Genomic DNA, 20,349 nt, shown 5'->3' with positions numbered 1-20,349 from the left:
CTGAGAGCGAGCAAGGGAAAGACGTCGGCACCCTGAGGTGGCTGGCAAGCTCAGAGCGCCAGTGTCTGTGGGGCTGTGGAAGGGCTGCCAAGGGAAGGTGAGGGCCAGCAACAGCTTGCAGTCCTGGCCCCTTTGGTGTGGGAGCAGGCGCTGGACGTTTTCCATTTGGGAGCTGGGCTTTCGCAGCGCTGAGAGCGAGCAAGGGAAAGACGTCGGCACCCTGAGGTGGCTGGCAAGCTCAGCGCGCCAGTGTCTGTGGGGCTGTGGAAGGGCTGCCAAGGGAAGGTGAGGGCCAGCAACAGCTTGCAGTCCTGGCCCCTTTGGTGTGGGAGCAGGCGCTGGACGTTTTCATTTGGGAGCTGGGCTCTGGCAGTGCTGAGAGCGAGCAAGGGAAAGACGTCGGCACCCTGAGGTAACTGGCAAGCTCAGAGCGCCAGTGTCTGTGGGGCTGTGGAAGGGCTGCCAAGGGAAGGTGAGGGCCAGCAACAGCTTGCAGTCCTGGCCCCTTTGGTGTGGGAGCAGGCGCTGGACGTTTTCCATTTGGGAGCTGGGCTTTCGCAGGACTGAGAGCGAGCAAGGGCAAGACGTCGGCACCCTGAGATGGCTGGCAAGCTCAGAGCGCCAGTGTCTGTGGGGCTGTGGAAGGGCTGCCAAGGGAAGGTGAGGGCCAGCAACAGCTTGCAGTCCTGGCCCCTTTGGTGTGGGAGCAGGCGCTGGACGTTTTCCATTTGGGAGCTGGGCTTTCGCAGGACTGAGAGCGAGCAAGGGAAAGACGTCGGCACCCTGAGGTGGCTGGCAAGCTCAGAGCGCCAGTGTCTGTGGGGCTGTGGAAGGGCTGCCAAGGGAAGGTGAGGGCCAGCAACAGCTTGCAGTCCTGGCCCCTTTGGTGTGGGAGCAGGCGCTGGACGTTTTCCATTTGGGAGCTGGGCTTTCGGAGGACTGAGAGCGAGCAAGGGAAAGACGTTGGCCCCGTGAGGTGGCTGGCAAGCTCAGAGTGCCAGTGTCTGTGGGGCTGTGGAAGGGCTGCCAAGGGAAGGTGAGGGCCAGCAACAGCTTGCAGTCCTGGCCCCTTTGGTGTGGGAGCAGGCGCTGGACGTTTTCCATTTGGGAGCTGGGCTTTGGGAGGACTGAGAGCGAGCAAGGGCAAGACGTCGGCACCCTGAGGTGGCTGGCAAGCTCAGAGTGCCAGTGTCTGTGGGGCTGTGGAAGGGCTGCCAAGGGAAGGTGAGGGCCAGCAACAGCTTGCAGTCCTGGCCCCTTTGGTGTGGGAGCAGGCGCTGGACGTTTCCCATTTGGGAGCTGGGCTTTCGGAGGACTGAGAGCGAGCAAGGGAAAGACGTCGGCACCCTGAGGTGGCTGGCAAGCTCAGAGTGCCAGTGTCTGTGGGGCTGTGGAAGGGCTGCCAAGGGAAGGTGAGGGCCAGCAACAGCTTGCAGTCCTGGCCCCTTTGGTGTGGGAGCAGGCGCTGGACGTTTTCCATTTGGGAGCTGGGCTTTCGCAGGACTGAGAGCGAGCAAGGGAAAGACGTCGGCACCCTGAGGTGGCTGGCAAGCTCAGAGTGCCAGTGTCTGTGGGGCTGTGGAAGGGCTGCCAAGGGAAGGTGAGGGCCAGCAACAGCTTGCAGTCCTGGCCCCTTTGGTGTGGGAGCAGGCGCTGGACGTTTTCCATTTGGGAGCTGGGCTTTCGCAGCGCTGAGAGCGAGCAAGGGAAAGACGTCGGCACCCTGAGGTGGCTGGCAAGCTCAGAGCGGCAGTGTCTGTGGGGCTGTGGAAGGGCTGCCAAGGGAAGGTGAGGGCCAGCAACAGCTTGCAGTCCTGGCCCCTTTGGTGTGGGAGCAGGCGCTGGACGTTTTCCATTTGGGAGCTGGGCTTTCGCAGCTCTGAGAGCGAGCAAGGGAAAGACGTCGGCACCCTGAGGTGGCTGGCAAGCTCAGAGGGCCAGTGTGTGTGGGGCTGTGGAAGGGTTGCCAAGGGAAGGTGAGGGCCAGCAACAGCTTGCAGTCCTGGCCCCTTTGGTGTGGGAGCAGGCGCTGGACGTTTTCCATTTGGGAGCTGGGCTTTCGGAGGACTGAGAGCGAGCAAGGGAAAGACGTCGGCACCCTGAGGTGGCTGGCAAGCTCAGAGCGGCAGTGTCTGTGGGGCTGTGGAAGGGCTGCCAAGGGAAGGTGAGGGCCAGCAACAGCTTGCAGTCCTGGCCCCTTTGGTGTGGGAGCAGGCGCTGGACGTTTTCCATTTGGGAGCTGGGCTCTGGCAGTGCTGAGAGCGAGCAAGGGAAAGACGTCGGCACCCTGAGGTGGCTGGCAAGCTCAGAGCGGCAGTGTCTGTGGGGCTGTGGAAGGGCTGCCAAGGGAAGGTGAGGGCCAGCAACAGCTTGCAGTCCTGGCCCCTTTGGTGTGGGAGCAGGCGCTGGACGTTTTCATTTGGGAGCTGGGCTCTGGCAGTGCTGAGAGCGAGCAAGGGAAAGACGTCGGCACCCTGAGATGGCTGGCAAGCTCAGAGCGCCAGAGTCTGTGGGGCTGTGGAAGGGCTGCCAAGGGAAGGTGAGGGCCAGCAACAGCTTGCAGTCCTGGCCCCTTTGGTGTGGGAGCAGGCGCTGGACGTTTTGTATTTCGGAGCTGGGCTTTCGCAGGACTGAGAGCGAGCAAGGGCAAGACGTCGGCACCCTGAGGTGGCTGGCAAGCTCAGAGTGCCAGTGTCTGTGGGGCTGTGGAAGGGCTGCCAAGGGAAGGTGAGGGCCAGCAACAGCTTGCAGTCCTGGCCCCTTTGGTGTGGGAGCAGGCGCTGGACGTTTTCCATTTGGGAGCTGGGCTTTCAGAGGACTGAGAGCGAGCAAGGGAAAGACGTTGGCCCCGTGAGGTGGCTGGCAAGCTCAGAGTGCCAGTGTCTGTGGGGCTGTGGAAGGGCTGCCAAGGGAAGGTGAGGGCCAGCAACAGCTTGCAGTCCTGGCCCCTTTGGTGTGGGAGCAGGCGCTGGACGTTTTCCATTTGGGAGCTGGGCTTTCGCAGCGCTGAGAGCGAGCAAGGGCAAGACGTCGGCACCCTGAGGTGGCTGGCAAGCTCAGAGCGCCAGTGTCTGTGGGGCTGTGGAAGGGCTGCCAAGGGAAGGTGAGGGCCAGCAACAGCTTGCAGTCCTGGCCCCTTTGGTGTGGGAGCAGGCGCTGGACGTTTCCCATTTGGGAGCTGGGCTTTCGCAGTGCTGAGAGCGAGCAAGGGAAAGACGTCGGCACCCTGAGGTGGCTGGCAAGCTCAGAGCGGCAGTGTCTGTGGGGCTGTGGAAGGGCTGCCAAGGGAAGGTGAGGGCCAGCAACAGCTTGCAGTCCTGGCCCCTTTGGTGTGGGAGCAGGCGCTGGACATTTTCCATTTGGGAGCTGGGCTTTCGGAGGACTGAGAGCGACTAAGGGAAAGACGTTGGCCCCGTGATGTGGCTGGCAAGCTCAGAGCGCCAGTGTCTGTGGGGCTGTGGAAGGGCTGCCAAGGGAAGGTGAGGGCCAGCAACAGCTTGCAGTCCTGGCCCCTTTGGTGTGGGAGCAGGCGCTGGACATTTTCCATTTGGGAGCTGGGCTTTCGCAGGACTGAGAGCGAGCAAGGGAAAGACGTTGGCCCCGTGAGGTGGCTGGCAAGCTCACAGTGCCAGTGTCTGTGGGGCTGTGGAAGGGCTGCCAAGGGAAGGTGAGGGCCAGCAACAGCTTGCAGTCCTGGCCCCTTTGGTGTGGGAGCAGGCGCTGGACGTTTTCCATTTGGGAGCTGGGCTTTCGCAGGACTGAGAGCGAGCAAGGGCAAGACGTCGGCACCCTGAGGTGGCTGGCAAGCTCAGAGCGGCAGTGTCTGTGGGGCTGTGGAAGGGCTGCCAAGGGAAGGTGAGGGCCAGCAACAGCTTGCAGTCCTGGCCCCTTTGGTGTGGGAGCAGGCGCTGGACGTTTTGAATTTGGGAGCTGGGCTTTGGGAGGACTGAGAGCGAGCAAGGGCAAGACGTCGGCACCCTGAGGTGGCTGGCAAGCTCAGAGCGGCAGTGTCTGTGGGGCTGTGGAAGGGCTGCCAAGGGAAGGTGAGGGCCAGCAACAGCTTGCAGTCCTGGCCCCTTTGGTGTGGGAGCAGGCGCTGGACGTTTTCCATTTGGGAGCTGGGCTTTCGCAGCGCTGAGAGCGAGCAAGGGAAAGACGTCGGCACCCTGAGGTGGCTGGCAAGCTCAGCGCGCCAGTGTCTGTGGGGCTGTGGAAGGGCTGCCAAGGGAAGGTGAGGGCCAGCAACAGCTTGCAGTCCTGGCCCCTTTGGTGTGGGAGCAGGCGCTGGACGTTTTCATTTGGGAGCTGGGCTCTGGCAGTGCTGAGAGCGAGCAAGGGAAAGACGTCGGCACCCTGAGGTAACTGGCAAGCTCAGAGCGCCAGTGTCTGTGGGGCTGTGGAAGGGCTGCCAAGGGAAGGTGAGGGCCAGCAACAGCTTGCAGTCCTGGCCCCTTTGGTGTGGGAGCAGGCGCTGGACGTTTTCCATTTGGGAGCTGGGCTTTCGCAGGACTGAGAGCGAGCAAGGGCAAGACGTCGGCACCCTGAGATGGCTGGCAAGCTCAGAGCGCCAGTGTCTGTGGGGCTGTGGAAGGGCTGCCAAGGGAAGGTGAGGGCCAGCAACAGCTTGCAGTCCTGGCCCCTTTGGTGTGGGAGCAGGCGCTGGACGTTTTCCATTTGGGAGCTGGGCTTTCGCAGGACTGAGAGCGAGCAAGGGAAAGACGTCGGCACCCTGAGGTGGCTGGCAAGCTCAGAGCGCCAGTGTCTGTGGGGCTGTGGAAGGGCTGCCAAGGGAAGGTGAGGGCCAGCAACAGCTTGCAGTCCTGGCCCCTTTGGTGTGGGAGCAGGCGCTGGACGTTTTCCATTTGGGAGCTGGGCTTTCGGAGGACTGAGAGCGAGCAAGGGAAAGACGTTGGCCCCGTGAGGTGGCTGGCAAGCTCAGAGTGCCAGTGTCTGTGGGGCTGTGGAAGGGCTGCCAAGGGAAGGTGAGGGCCAGCAACAGCTTGCAGTCCTGGCCCCTTTGGTGTGGGAGCAGGCGCTGGACGTTTTCCATTTGGGAGCTGGGCTTTGGGAGGACTGAGAGCGAGCAAGGGCAAGACGTCGGCACCCTGAGGTGGCTGGCAAGCTCAGAGTGCCAGTGTCTGTGGGGCTGTGGAAGGGCTGCCAAGGGAAGGTGAGGGCCAGCAACAGCTTGCAGTCCTGGCCCCTTTGGTGTGGGAGCAGGCGCTGGACGTTTTCCATTTGGGAGCTGGGCTTTCGGAGGACTGAGAGCGAGCAAGGGAAAGACGTCGGCACCCTGAGGTGGCTGGCAAGCTCAGAGTGCCAGTGTCTGTGGGGCTGTGGAAGGGCTGCCAAGGGAAGGTGAGGGCCAGCAACAGCTTGCAGTCCTGGCCCCTTTGGTGTGGGAGCAGGCGCTGAACGTTTTCATTTGGGAGCTGGGCTTTCGCAGCGCTGAGAGCGAGCAAGGGCAAGACGTCGGCACCCTGAGGTGGCTGGCAAGCTCAGAGTGCCAGTGTCTGTGGGGCTGTGGAAGGGCTGCCAAGGGAAGGTGAGGGCCAGCAACAGCTTGCAGTCCTGGCCCCTTTGGTGTGGGAGCAGGCGCTGGACGTTTTCCATTTGGGAGCTGGGCTTTCGCAGCGCTGAGAGCGAGCAAGGGAAAGACGTCGGCACCCTGAGGTGGCTGGCAAGCTCAGAGCGGCAGTGTCTGTGGGGCTGTGGAAGGGCTGCCAAGGGAAGGTGAGGGCCAGCAACAGCTTGCAGTCCTGGCCCCTTTGGTGTGGGAGCAGGCGCTGGACTTTTTCCATTTGGGAGCTGGGCTTTCGCAGCTCTGAGAGCGAGCAAGGGAAAGACGTCGGCACCCTGAGGTGGCTGGCAAGCTCAGAGGGCCAGTGTGTGTGGGGCTGTGGAAGGGTTGCCAAGGGAAGGTGAGGGCCAGCAACAGCTTGCAGTCCTGGCCCCTTTGGTGTGGGAGCAGGCGCTGGACGTTTTGAATTTGGGAGCTGGGCTCTGGCAGTGCTGAGAGCGAGCAAGGGCAAGACGTCGGCACCCTGAGGTGGCTGGCAAGCTCAGAGTGCCAGTGTGTCGGGGGCTGTGGAAGGGCTGCCAAGGGAAGGTGAGGGCCAGCAACAGCTTGCAGTCCTGGCCCCTTTGGTGTGGGAGCAGGCGCTGGACGTTTTCCATTTGGGAGCTGGGCTTTCGGAGGACTGAGAGCGAGCAAGGGAAAGACGTTGGCCCCGTGAGGTGGCTGGCAAGCTCAGAGTGCCAGTGTCTGTGGGGCTGTGGAAGGGCTGCCAAGGGAAGGTGAGGGCCAGCAACAGCTTGCAGTCCTGGCCCCTTTGGTGTGGGAGCAGGCGCTGGACGTTTTCCATTTGGGAGCTGGGCTCTGGCAGTGCTGAGAGCGAGCAAGGGCAAGACGTCGGCACCCTGAGGTGGCTGGCAAGCTCAGAGCGCCAGTGTCTGTGGGGCTGTGGAAGGGCTGCCAAGGGAAGGTGAGGGCCAGCAACAGCTTGCAGTCCTGGCCCCTTTGGTGTGGGAGCAGGCGCTGGACGATTTCCATTTGGGAGCTGGGCTTTCGCAGGACTGAGAGCGAGCAAGGGCAAGACGTTGGCACCCTGAGGTGGCTGGCAAGCTCAGAGCGCCAGTGTCTGTGGGGCTGTGGAAGGGCTGCCAAGGGAAGGTGAGGGCCAGCAACAGCTTGCAGTCCTGGCCCCTTTGGTGTGGGAGCAGGCGCTGGACGTTTTCATTTGGGAGCTGGGCTCTGGCAGTGCTGAGAGCGAGCAACGGAAAGACGCCGGCACCCTGAGGTAACTGGCAAGCTCAGAGCGCCAGTGTCTGTGGGGCTGTGGAAGGGCTGCCAAGGGAAGGTGAGGGCCAGCAACAGCTTGCAGTCCTGGCCCCTTTGGTGTGGGAGCAGGCGCTGGACGTTTTCCATTTGGGAGCTGGGCTTTCGGAGGACTGAGAGCAAGCAAGGGCAAGACGTCGGCACCCTGAGGTGGCTGGCGAGCTCAGAGTGCCAGTGTCTGTGGGGCTGTGGAAGGGCTGCCAAGGGAAGGTGAGGGCCAGCAACAGCTTGCAGTCCTGGCCCCTTTGGTGTGGGAGCAGGCGCTGGACGTTTTCCATTTGGGAGCTGGGCTTTCGGAGGACTGAGAGCGAGCAAGGGAAAGACGTTGGCCCCGTGAGGTGGCTGGCAAGCTCAGAGTGCCAGTGTCTGTGGGGCTGTGGAAGGGCTGCCAAGGGAAGGTGAGGGCCAGCAACAGCTTGCAGTCCTGGCCCCTTTGGTGTGGGAGCAGGCGCTGGACGTTTTCCATTTGGGAGCTGGGCTTTCGGAGGACTGAGAGCGAGCAAGGGAAAGACGTCGGCATCCTGAGGTGGGTGGCAAGCTCAGAGTGCCAGTGTGTCGGGGGCTGTGGAAGGGCTGCCAAGGGAAGGTGAGGGCCAGCAACAGCTTGCAGTCCTGGCCCCTTTGGTGTGGGAGCAGGCGCTGGACGTTTTCCATTTGGGAGCTGGGCTTTCGCAGGACTGAGAGCGAGCAAGGGCAAGACGTCGGCACCCTGAGGTGGCTGGCAAGCTCAGAGTGCCAGTGTGTCGGGGGCTGTGGAAGGGCTGCCAAGGGAAGGTGAGGGCCAGCAACAGCTTGCAGTCCTGGCCCCTTTGGTGTGGGAGCAGGCGCTGGACGTTTTCCATTTGGGAGCTGGGCTTTCGCAGGACTGAGAGCGAGCAAGGGAAAGACGTCGGCACCCTGAGGTGGCTGGCAAGCTCAGAGCGCCAGTGTCTGTGGGGCTGTGGAAGGGCTGCCAAGGGAAGGTGAGGGCCAGCAACAGCTTGCAGTCCTGGCCCCTTTGGTGTGGGAGCAGGCGCTGGACGTTTTCCATTTGGGAGCTGGGCTTTCGGAGGACTGAGAGCGAGCAAGGGAAAGACGTTGGCCCCGTGAGGTGGCTGGCAAGCTCAGAGTGCCAGTGTCTGTGGGGCTGTGGAAGGGCTGCCAAGGGAAGGTGAGGGCCAGCAACAGCTTGCAGTCCTGGCCCCTTTGGTGTGGGAGCAGGCGCTGGACGTTTTCCATTTGGGAGCTGGGCTCTGGCAGTGCTGAGAGCGAGCAAGGGAAAGACGTCGGCACCCTGAGGTGGCTGGCAAGCTCAGAGCGCCAGTGTCTGTGGGGCTGTGGAAGGGCTGCCAAGGGAAGGTGAGGGCCAGCAACAGCTTGCAGTCCTGGCCCCTTTGGTGTGGGAGCAGGCGCTGGACGTTTTCCATTTGGGAGCTGGGCTTTCGGAGGACTGAGAGCGAGCAAGGGCAAGACGTCGGCACCCTGAGGTGGCTGGCGAGCTCAGAGTGCCAGTGTCTGTGGGGCTGTGGAAGGGCTGCCAAGGGAAGGTGAGGGCCAGCAACAGCTTGCAGTCCTGGCCCCTTTGGTGTGGGAGCAGGCGCTGGACGTTTTCCATTTGGGAGCTGGGCTTTCGCAGCGCTGAGAGCGAGCAAGGGCAAGACGTTGGCCCCATGAGGTGGCTGGCAAGCTCAGAGTGCCAGTGTCTGTGGGGCTGTGGAAGGGCTGCCAAGGGAAGGTGAGGGCCAGCAACAGCTTGCAGTCCTGGCCCCTTTGGTGTGGGAGCAGGCGCTGGACGTTTTCCATTTGGGAGCTGGGCTTTCGCAGGACTGAGAGCGAGCAAGGGCAAGACGTCGGCACCCTGAGGTGGCTGGCAAGCTCAGAGTGCCAGTGTGTCGGGGGCTGTGGAAGGGCTGCCAAGGGAAGGTGAGGGCCAGCAACAGCTTGCAGTCCTGGCCCCTTTGGTGTGGGAGCAGGCGCTGGACGTTTTCCATTTGGGAGCTGGGCTTTCGCAGGACTGAGAGCAAGCAAGGGCAAGACGTCGGCACCCTGAGGTGGCTGGCAAGCTCAGAGCGCCAGTGTCTGTGGGTCTGTGGAAGGGCTGCCAAGGGAAGGTGAGGGCCAGCAACAGCTTGCAGTCCTGGCCCCTTTGGTGTGGGAGCAGGCGCTGGACGTTTTCCATTTGGGAGCTGGGCTTTCGCAGCGCTGAGAGCGAGCAAGGGAAAGACGTCGGCACCCTGAGGTGGCTGGCAAGCTCAGAGCGGCAGTGTCTGTGGGGCTGTGGAAGGGCTGCCAAGGGAAGGTGAGGGCCAGCAACAGCTTGCAGTCCTGGCCCCTTTGGTGTGGGAGCAGGCGCTGGACTTTTTCCATTTGGGAGCTGGGCTTTCGCAGCTCTGAGAGCGAGCAAGGGCAAGACGTCGGCACCCTGAGGTGGCTGGCAAGCTCAGAGCGCCAGAGTCTGTGGGGCTGTGGAAGGGCTGCCAAGGGAAGGTGAGGGCCAGCAACAGCTTGCAGTCCTGGCCCCTTTGGTGTGGGAGCAGGCGCTGGACGTTTTCCATTTGGGAGCTGGGCTTTCGCAGGACTGAGAGCAAGCAAGGGCAAGACGTCGGCACCCTGAGGTGGCTGGCAAGCTCAGAGCGCCAGTGTCTGTGGGGCTGTGGAAGGGCTGCCAAGGGAAGGTGAGGGCCAGCAACAGCTTGCAGTCCTGGCCCCTTTGGTGTGGGAGCAGGCGCTGGACGTTTTCCATTTGGGAGCTGGGCTTTCAGAGGACTGAGAGCGAGCAAGGGAAAGACGTTGGCCCCGTGAGGTGGCTGGCAAGCTCAGAGTGCCAGTGTGTCGGGGGCTGTGGAAGGGCTGCCAAGGGAAGGTGAGGGCCAGCAACAGCTTGCAGTCCTGGCCCCTTTGGTGTGGGAGCAGGCGCTGGACGTTTTCCATTTGGGAGCTGGGCTTTCGCAGGACTGAGAGCGAGCAAGGGAAAGACGTCGGCACCCTGAGGCGGCTGGCAAGCTCAGAGTGCCAGTGTGTCGGGGGCTGTGGAAGGGCTGCCAAGGGAAGGTGAGGGCCAGCAACAGCTTGCAGTCCTGGCCCCTTTGGTGTGGGAGCAGGCGCTGGACGTTTCCCATTTGGGAGCTGGGCTTTCGGAGGACTGAGAGCGAGCAAGGGAAAGACGTCGGCACCCTGAGGTGGCTGGCAAGCTCAGAGTGCCAGTGTCTGTGGGGCTGTGGAAGGGCTGCCAAGGGAAGGTGAGGGCCAGCAACAGCTTGCAGTCCTGGCCCCTTTGGTGTGGGAGCAGGCGCTGGACGTTTTCCATTTGGGAGCTGGGCTTTCGCAGGACTGAGAGCGAGCAAGGGAAAGACGTCGGCACCCTGAGGTGGCTGGCAAGCTCAGAGTGCCAGTGTGTCGGGGGCTGTGGAAGGGCTGCCAAGGGAAGGTGAGGGCCAGCAACAGCTTGCAGTCCTGGCCCCTTTGGTGTGGGAGCAGGCGCTGGACGTTTTCCATTTGGGAGCTGGGCTTTCGCAGGACTGAGAGCGAGCAAGGGAAAGACGTTGGCCCCGTGAGGTGGCTGGCAAGCTCAGAGTGCCAGTGTCTGTGGGGCTGTGGAAGGGCTGCCAAGGGAAGGTGAGGGCCAGCAACAGCTTGCAGTCCTGGCCCCTTTGGTGTGGGAGCAGGCGCTGGACGTTTTCCATTTGGGAGCTGGGCTTTCGCAGGACTGAGAGCAAGCAAGGGCAAGACGTCGGCACCCTGAGGTAGCTGGCAAGCTCAGAGCGCCAGTGTCTGTGGGGCTGTGGAAGGGCTGCCAAGGGAAGGTGAGGGCCAGCAACAGCTTGCAGTCCTGGCCCCTTTGGTGTGGGAGCAGGCGCTGGACGTTTTCCATTTGGGAGCTGGGCTTTCGCAGCGCTGAGAGCGAGCAAGGGAAAGACGTCGGCACCCTGAGGTGGCTGGCAAGCTCAGAGCGGCAGTGTCTGTGGGGCTGTGGAAGGGCTGCCAAGGGAAGGTGAGGGCCAGCAACAGCTTGCAGTCCTGGCCCCTTTGGTGTGGGAGCAGGTGCTGGACGTTTCCCATTTGGGAGCTGGGCTCTGGCAGTGCTGAGAGCGAGCAAGGGAAAGACGTCGGCACCCTGAGGTGGCTGGCAAGCTCAGAGCGGCAGTGTCTGTGGGGCTGTGGAAGGGCTGCCAAGGGAAGGTGAGGGCCAGCAACAGCTTGCAGTCCTGGCCCCTTTGGTGTGGGAGCAGGCGCTGGACGTTTTCCATTTGGGAGCTGGGCTTTCGCAGGACTGAGAGCGAGCAACGGAAAGACGTCGGCACCCTGAGGTGGCTGGCAAGCTCAGAGCGGCAGTGTCTGTGGGGCTGTGGAAGGGCTGCCAAGGGAAGGTGAGGGCCAGCAACAGCTTGCAGTCCTGGCCCCTTTGGTGTGGGAGCAGGCGCTGGACGTTTTCCATTTGGGAGCTGGGCTTTCGGAGGACTGAGAGCGAGCAAGGGAAAGACGTTGGCCCCGTGAGGTGGCTGGCAAGCTCAGAGTGCCAGTGTCTGTGGGGCTGTGGAAGGGCTGCCAAGGGAAGGTGAGGGCCAGCAACAGCTTGCAGTCCTGGCCCCTTTGGTGTGGGAGCAGGCGCTGGACGTTTTCCATTTGGGAGCTGGGCTTTCGGAGGACTGAGAGCGAGCAAGGGAAAGACGTTGGCCCCGTGAGGTGGCTGGCAAGCTCAGAGTGCCAGTGTCTGTGGGGCTGTGGAAGGGCTGCCAAGGGAAGGTGAGGGCCAGCAACAGCTTGCAGTCCTGGCCCCTTTGGTGTGGGAGCAGGCGCTGGACGTTTTCCATTTGGGAGCTGGGCTTTCGCAGGACTGAGAGCGAGCAAGGGAAAGACGTTGGCCCCGTGAGGTGGCTGGCAAGCTCAGAGTGCCAGTGTCTGTGGGGCTGTGGAAGGGCTGCCAAGGGAAGGTGAGGGCCAGCAACAGCTTGCAGTCCTGGCCCCTTTGGTGTGGGAGCAGGCGCTGGACGTTTTCCATTTGGGAGCTGGGCTTTCGCAGGACTGAGAGCAAGCAAGGGCAAGACGTCGGCACCCTGAGGTAGCTGGCAAGCTCAGAGCGCCAGTGTCTGTGGGGCTGTGGAAGGGCTGCCAAGGGAAGGTGAGGGCCAGCAACAGCTTGCAGTCCTGGCCCCTTTGGTGTGGGAGCAGGCGCTGGACGTTTTCCATTTGGGAGCTGGGCTTTCGCAGCGCTGAGAGCGAGCAAGGGAAAGACGTCGGCACCCTGAGGTGGCTGGCAAGCTCAGAGCGGCAGTGTCTGTGGGGCTGTGGAAGGGCTGCCAAGGGAAGGTGAGGGCCAGCAACAGCTTGCAGTCCTGGCCCCTTTGGTGTGGGAGCAGGTGCTGGACGTTTCCCATTTGGGAGCTGGGCTCTGGCAGTGCTGAGAGCGAGCAAGGGAAAGACGTCGGCACCCTGAGGTGGCTGGCAAGCTCAGAGCGGCAGTGTCTGTGGGGCTGTGGAAGGGCTGCCAAGGGAAGGTGAGGGCCAGCAACAGCTTGCAGTCCTGGCCCCTTTGGTGTGGGAGCAGGCGCTGGACGTTTTCCATTTGGGAGCTGGGCTTTCGCAGGACTGAGAGCGAGCAACGGAAAGACGTCGGCACCCTGAGGTGGCTGGCAAGCTCAGAGCGGCAGTGTCTGTGGGGCTGTGGAAGGGCTGCCAAGGGAAGGTGAGGGCCAGCAACAGCTTGCAGTCCTGGCCCCTTTGGTGTGGGAGCAGGCGCTGGACGTTTTCCATTTGGGAGCTGGGCTTTCGGAGGACTGAGAGCGAGCAAGGGAAAGACGTTGGCCCCGTGAGGTGGCTGGCAAGCTCAGAGTGCCAGTGTCTGTGGGGCTGTGGAAGGGCTGCCAAGGGAAGGTGAGGGCCAGCAACAGCTTGCAGTCCTGGCCCCTTTGGTGTGGGAGCAGGCGCTGGACGTTTTCCATTTGGGTGCTGGGCTTTGGGAGGACTGAGAGCAAGCAAGGGCAAGACGTCGGCACCCTGAGGTGGCTGGCAAGCTCAGAGCGGCAGTGTCTGTGGGGCTGTGAAAGGGCTGCCAAGGGAAGGTGAGGGCCAGCAACAGCTTGCAGTCCTGGCCCCTTTGGTGTGGGAGCAGGCGCTGGACGTTTTCCATTTGGGAGCTGGGCTTTCGCAGTGCTGAGAGCGAGCAAGGGAAAGACGTCGGCACCCTGAGGTGGCTGGCAAGCTCAGAGCACCAGTGTGTGTGGGGCTGTGGAAGGGCTGCCAAGGGAAGGTGAGGGCCAGCAACAGCTTGCAGTCCTGGCCCCTTTGGTGTGGGAGCAGGCGCTGGACGTTTTCCATTTGGGAGCTGGGCTTTCGCAGTGCTGAGAGCGAGCAAGGGAAAGATGTCGGCACCCTGAGGTGGCTGGCAAGCTCAGAGCGGCAGTGTCTGTGGGGCTGTGGAAGGGCTGCCAAGGGAAGGTGAGGGCCAGCAACAGCTTGCAGTCCTGGCCCCTTTGGTGTGGGAGCAGGCGCTGGACATTTTCCATTTGGGAGCTGGGCTTTCGGAGGACTGAGAGCGACTAAGGGAAAGACGTTGGCCCTGTGATGTGGCTGGCAAGCTCAGAGCGCCAGTGTCTGTGGGGCTGTGGAAGGGCTGCCAAGGGAAGGTGAGGGCCAGCAACAGCTTGCAGTCCTGGCCCCTTTGGTGTGGGAGCAGGCGCTGGACGTTTTCCATTTGGGAGCTGGGCTTTCGCAGGACTGAGATTGAGCAAGGGAAAGACGTCGGCACCCTGAGGTGGCTGGCAAGCTCAGATTGCCAGTGTGTCGGGGGCTGTGGAAGGGCTGCCAAGGGAAGGTGAGGGCCAGCAACAGCTTGCAGTCCTGGCCCCTTTGGTGTGGGAGCAGGCGCTGGACGTTTCCCATTTGGGAGCTGGGCTTTCGCAGGACTGAGAGCGAGCAAGGGAAAGACGTCGGCACCCTGAGGTGGCTGGCAAGCTCAGAGCGCCAGAGTCTGTGGGGCTGTGGAAGGGTTGCCAAGGGAAGGTGAGGGCCAGCAACAGCTTGCAGTCCTGGCCCCTTTGGTGTGGGAGCAGGCGCTGGACGTTTTCCATTTGGGAGCTGGGCTTTCGCAGCTCTGAGAGCAAGCAAGGGCAAGACGTCGGCACCCTGAGGTGGCTGGCAAGCTCAGAGCGGCAGTGTGTGTGGGGCTGTGGAAGGGCTGCCAAGGGAAGGTGAGGGCCAGCAACAGCTTGCAGTCCTGGCCCCTTTGGTGTGGGAGCAGGCGCTGGACGTTTCCCATTTGGGAGCTGGGCTTTCGCAGGACTGAGAGCGAGCAAGGGAAAGACGTTGGCACCCTGAGGTGGCTGGCAAGCTCAGAGTGCCAGTGTCTGTGGGGCTGTGGAAGGGCTGCCAAGGGAAGGTGAGGGCCAGCAACAGCTTGCAGTCCTGGCCCCTTTGGTGTGGGAGCAGGCGCTGGACGTTTTCATTTGGGAGCTGGGCTCTGGCAGGACTGAGAGCGAGCAAGGGAAAGACGTCGGCACCCTGAGGTGGCTGGCAAGCTCAGAGCGCCAGAGTCTGTGGGGCTGTGGAAGGGCTGCCAAGGGAAGGTGAGGGCCAGCAACAGCTTGCAGTCCTGGCCCCTTTGGTGTGGGAGCAGGCGCTGGACGTTTTCCATTTGGGAGCTGGGCTTTCGCAGTGCTGAGAGCGAGCAAGGGAAAGACGTCGGCACCCTGAGGTGGCTGGCAAGCTCAGAGTGCCAGTGTCTGTGGGGCTGTGGAAAGGCTGCCAAGGGAAGGTGAGGGCCAGCAACAGCTTGCAGTCCTGGCCCCTTTGGTGTGGGAGCAGGCGCTGGACATTTTCCATTTGGGAGCTGGGCTTTCGGAGGACTGAGAGCGACTAAGGGAAAGACGTTGGCCCTGTGATGTGGCTGGCAAGCTCAGAGCGCCAGTGTCTGTGGGGCTGTGGAAGGGCTGCCAAGGGAAGGTGAGGGCCAGCAACAGCTTGCAGTCCTGGCCCCTTTGGTGTGGGAGCAGGCGCTGGACGTTTTCCATTTGGGAGCTGGGCTTTCGCAGGACTGAGAGCGAGCAAGGGAAAGACGTCGGCACCCTGAGGTGGCTGGCAAGCTCAGATTGCCAGTGTGTCGGGGGCTGTGGAAGGGCTGCCAAGGGAAGGTGAGGGCCAGCAACAGCTTGCAGTCCTGGCCCCTTTGGTGTGGGAGCAGGCGCTGGATGTTTTCCATTTGGGAGCTGGGCTTTCGCAGCGCTGAGAGCGAGCAAGGGAAAGACGTCGGCACCCTGAGGTGGCTGGCAAGCTCAGAGCGCCAGTGTCTGTGGGGCTGTGGAAGGGCTGCCAAGGGAAGGTGAGGGCCAGCAACAGCTTGCAGTCCTGGCCCCTTTGGTGTGGGAGCAGGCGCTGGACGTTTTCCATTTGGGAGCTGGGCTTTCGCAGGACTGAGAGCGAGCAAGGGAAAGACGTTGGCCCCGTGAGGTGGCTGGCAAGCTCAGAGCGGCAGTGTCTGTGGGGCTGTGGAAGGGCTGCCAAGGGAAGGTGAGGGCCAGCAACAGCTTGCAGTCCTGGCCCCTTTGGTGTGGGAGCAGGCGCTGGACGTTTTCCATTTGGGAGCTGGGCTTTCGCAGCGCTGAGAGCGAGCAAAGGAAAGACGTCGGCACCCTGAGGTGGCTGGCAAGCTCAGAGCGCCAGTGTCTGTGGGGCTGTGGAAGGGCTGCGAAGGGAAGGTGAGGGCCAGCAACAGCTTGCAGTCCTGGCCCCTTTGGTGTGGGAGCAGGCGCTGGACGTTTTCTATTGGGAGCTGGGCTCTGGCAGTGCTGAGAGCGAGCAAGGGAAATACGTCGGCACCCTGAGGTGGCTGGCAAGCTCAGAGCGCCAGAGTCTGTGGGGCTGTGGAAGGGCTGCCAAGGGAAGGTGAGGGCCAGCAACAGCTTGCAGTCCTGGCCCCTTTGGTGTGGGAGCAGGCGCTGGACGTTTTGAATTTGGGAGCTGGGCTTTCGCAGGACTGAGAGCGAGCAAGGGCAAGACGTCGGCACCCTGAGGTGGCTGGCAAGCTCAGAGCGGCAGTGTCTGTGGGGCTGTGGAAGGGCTGCCAAGGGAAGGTGAGGGCCAGCAACAGCTTGCAGTCCTGGCCCCTTTGGTGTGGGAGCAGGCGCTGGACGTTTTCCATTTGGGAGCTGGGCTTTCGGAGGACTGAGAGTGAGCAAGGGAAAGACGTCGGCACCCTGAGGTGGCTGGCAAGCTCAGATTGCCAGTGTGTCGGGGGCTGTGGAAGGGCTGCCAAGGGAAGGTGAGGGCCAGCAACAGCTTGCAGTCCTGGCCCCGTTGGTGTGGGAGCAGGCGCTGGACGTTTCCTATTTGGTAGCTGGGCTTTCGCAGGACTGAGAGCGAGCAAGGGCAAGACGTTAGCCCCGTGATGTGGCTGGCAAGCTCAGAGCGCCAGTGTCTGTGGGGCTGTGGAAGGGCTGCCAAGGGAAGGTGAGGGCCAGCAACAGCTTGCAGTCCTGGCCCCTTTGGTGTGGGAGCAGGCGCTGGATGTTTTCCATTTGGGAGCTGGGCTTTCGCAGGACTGAGAGCGAGCAAGGGAAAGACGTTGGCCCCGTGAGGTGGCTGGCAAGCTCAGAGCGCCAGTGTCTGTGGGGCTGTGGAAGGGCTGCCAAGGGAAGGTGAGGGCCAGCAACAGCTTGCAGTCCTGGCCCCTTTGGTGTGGGAGCAGGCGCTGGACGTTTTCCATTTGGGAGCTGGGCTTTCGCAGCGCTGAGAGCGAGCAAAGGAAAGACGTCGGCACCCTGAGGTGGCTGGCAAGCTCAGAGCGGCAGTGTCTGTGGGGCTGTGGAAGGGCTGCCAAGGGAAGGTGAGGGCCAGCAACAGCTTGCAGTCCTGGCCCCTTTGGTGTGGGAGCAGGCGCTGGACATTTTCCATTTGGGAGCTGGGCTTTCAGAGGACTGAGAGCGAGCAACGGAAAGACGTCGGCACCCTGAGGTGGCTGGCAAGCTCAGAGCGCCAGTGTCTGTGGGGCTGTGGAAGGGCTGCCAAGGGAAGGTGAGGGCCAGCAACAGCTTGCAGTCCTGGCCCCTTTGGTGTGGGAGCAGGCGCTGGACGTTTTCCATTTGGGAGCTGGGCTTTCGCAGGACTGAGAGCGAGCAAGGGCAAGACGTCGGCACCCTGAGGTGGCTGGCAAGCTCAGAGTGCCAGTGTCTGTGGGGCTGTGGAAGGGCTGCCAAGGGAAGGTGAGGGCCAGCAACAGCTTGCAGTCCTGGCCCCTTTGGTGTGGGAGCAGGCGCTGGACGTTTTCCATTTGGGAGCTGGGCTTTCGCAGGACTGAGAGCAAGCAAGGGAAAGACGTCGGCACCCTGAGGTGGCTGACAAGCTCAGAGCGGCAGTGTCTGTGGGGCTGTGGAAGGGCTGCCAAGGGAAGGTGAGGGCCAGCAACAGCTTGCAGTCCTGGCCCCTTTGGTGTGGGAGCAGGCGCTGGACGTTTTCCATTTGGGAGCTGGGCTTTCGCAGCGCTGAGAGCGAGCAAAGGAAAGACGTCGGCACCCTGAGGTGGCTGGCAAGCTCAGAGCGCCAGTGTCTGTGGGGCTGTGGAAGGGCTGCGAAGGGAAGGTGAGGGCCAGCAACAGCTTGCAGTCCTGGCCCCTTTGGTGTGGGAGCAGGCGCTGGACGTTTTCTATTGGGAGCTGGGCTCTGGCAGTGCTGAGAGCGAGCAAGGGAAATACGTCGGCACCCTGAGGTGGCTGGCAAGCTCAGAGCGCCAGAGTCTGTGGGGCTGTGGAAGGGCTGCCAAGGGAAGGTGAGGGCCAGCAACAGCTTGCAGTCCTGGCCCCTTTGGTGTGGGAGCAGGCGCTGGACGTTTTGAATTTGGGAGCTGGGCTTTCGCAGGACTGAGAGCGAGCAAGGGCAAGACGTCGGCACCCTGAGGTGGCTGGCAAGCTCAGAGCGGCAGTGTCTGTGGGGCTGTGGAAGGGCTGCCAAGGGAAGGTGAGGGCCAGCAACAGCTTGCAGTCCTGGCCCCTTTGGTGTGGGAGCAGGCGCTGGACGTTTTCCATTTGGGAGCTGGGCTTTCGGAGGACTGAGAGTGAGCAAGGGAAAGACGTCGGCACCCTGAGGTGGCTGGCAAGCTCAGATTGCCAGTGTGTCGGGGGCTGTGGAAGGGCTGCCAAGGGAAGGTGAGGGCCAGCAACAGCTTGCAGTCCTGGCCCCGTTGGTGTGGGAGCAGGCGCTGGACGTTTCCTATTTGGTAGCTGGGCTTTCGCAGGACTGAGAGCGAGCAAGGGCAAGACGTTAGCCCCGTGATGTGGCTGGCAAGCTCAGAGCGCCAGTGTCTGTGGGGCTGTGGAAGGGCTGCCAAGGGAAGGTGAGGGCCAGCAACAGCTTGCAGTCCTGGCCCCTTTGGTGTGGGAGCAGGCGCTGGATGTTTTCCATTTGGGAGCTGGGCTTTCGCAGGACTGAGAGCGAGCAAGGGAAAGACGTTGGCCCCGTGAGGTGGCTGGCAAGCTCAGAGCGCCAGTGTCTGTGGGGCTGTGGAAGGGCTGCCAAGGGAAGGTGAGGGCCAGCAACAGCTTGCAGTCCTGGCCCCTTTGGTGTGGGAGCAGGCGCTGGACGTTTTCCATTTGGGAGCTGGGCTTTCGCAGCGCTGAGAGCGAGCAAAGGAAAGACGTCGGCACCCTGAGGTGGCTGGCAAGCTCAGAGCGGCAGTGTCTGTGGGGCTGTGGAAGGGCTGCCAAGGGAAGGTGAGGGCCAGCAACAGCTTGCAGTCCTGGCCCCTTTGGTGTGGGAGCAGGCGCTGGACATTTTCCATTTGGGAGCTGGGCTTTCAGAGGACTGAGAGCGAGCAACGGAAAGACGTCGGCACCCTGAGGTGGCTGGCAAGCTCAGAGCGCCAGTGTCTGTGGGGCTGTGGAAGGGCTGCCAAGGGAAGGTGAGGGCCAGCAACAGCTTGCAGTCCTGGCCCCTTTGGTGTGGGAGCAGGCGCTGGACGTTTTCCATTTGGGAGCTGGGCTTTCGCAGGACTGAGAGCGAGCAAGGGCAAGACGTCGGCACCCTGAGGTGGCTGGCAAGCTCAGAGTGCCAGTGTCTGTGGGGCTGTGGAAGGGCTGCCAAGGGAAGGTGAGGGCCAGCAACAGCTTGCAGTCCTGGCCCCTTTGGTGTGGGAGCAGGCGCTGGACGTTTTCCATTTGGGAGCTGGGCTTTCGCAGGACTGAGAGCAAGCAAGGGAAAGACGTCGGCACCCTGAGGTGGCTGACAAGCTCAGAGCGGCAGTGTCTGTGGGGCTGTGGAAGGGCTGCCAAGGGAAGGTGAGGGCCAGCAACAGCTTGCAGTCCTGGCCCCTTTGGTGTGGGAGCAGGCGCTGGACGTTTTCATTTGGGAGCTGGGCTCTGGCAGTGCTGAGAGCGAGCAAGGGAAAGACGTCGGCACCCTGAGATGGCTGGCAAGCTCAGAGCGGCAGTGTCTGTGGGGCTGTGGAAGGGCTGCGAAGGGAAGGTGAGGGCCAGCAACAGCTTGCAGTCCTGGCCCCTTTGGTGTGGGAGCAGGCGCTGGACGTTTTCCATTTGGGAGCTGGGCTTTCGCAGGACTGAGAGCGAGCAAGGGCAAGACGTCGGCACCCTGAGGTGGCTGGCAAGCTCAGAGCGGCAGTGTCTGTGGGGCTGTGGAAGGGCTGCCAAGGGAAGGTGAGGGCCAGCAACAGCTTGCAGTCCTGGCCCCTTTGGTGTGGGAGCAGGCGTTGGACGTTTTGAATTTGGGAGCTGGGCTTTCGCAGCGCTGAGAGCGAGCAAGGGAAAGACGTCGGCACCCTGAGGTGGCTGGCAAGCTCAGAGCGCCAGTGTCTGTGGGGCTGTGGAAGGGCTGCCAAGGGAAGGTGAGGGCCAGCAACAGCTTGCAGTCCTGGCCCCTTTGGTGTGGGAGCAGGCGCTGGACGTTTCCCATTTGGGAGCTGGGCTCTGGCGGTGCTGAGAGCGAGCAAGGGCAAGACGTCGGCACCCTGAGGTGGCTGGCAAGCTCAGAGCGCCAGTGTGTGTGGGGCTGTGGAAGGGCTGCCAAGGGAAGGTGAGGGCCAGCAACAGCTTGCAGTCCTGGCCCCTTTGGTGTGGGAGCAGGCGCTGGACGTTTTCCATTTGGGAGCTGGGCTTTCAGAGGACTGAGAGCGAGCAAGGGAAAAATGTCGGCACCCTGAGGTGGCTGGCAAGCTCAGAGCGCCAGTGTCTGTGGGGCTGTGGAAGGGCTGCCAAGGGAAGGTGAGGGCCAGCAACAGCTTGCAGTCCTGGCCCCTTTGGTGTGGGAGCAGGCGCTGGACATTTTCCATTTGGGAGCTGGGCTTTCGGAGGACTGAGAGCGACTAAGGGAAAGACGTTGGCCCCGTGATGTGGCTGGCAAGCTCAGAGCGCCAGTGTCTGTGGGGCTGTGGAAGTGCTGCCAAGGGAAGGTGAGGGCCAGCAACAGCTTGCAGTCCTGGCCCCTTTGGTGTGGGAGCAGGTGCTGGACGTTTTCCATTTGGGAGCTGGGCTCTGGCAGTGCTGAGAGCGAGCAAGGGCAAGACGTCGGCACCCTGAGGTGGCTGGCAAGCTCAG

This window comes from Aptenodytes patagonicus, unplaced genomic scaffold (assembly GCF_965638725.1).
Source record: "Aptenodytes patagonicus unplaced genomic scaffold, bAptPat1.pri.cur scaffold_50, whole genome shotgun sequence".
Taxonomy (NCBI): Eukaryota; Metazoa; Chordata; class Aves; order Sphenisciformes; family Spheniscidae; genus Aptenodytes; species Aptenodytes patagonicus.
The sequence above is the reverse complement of the archived record's forward strand: the minus strand, read 5'-3'. Positions refer to the sequence as shown.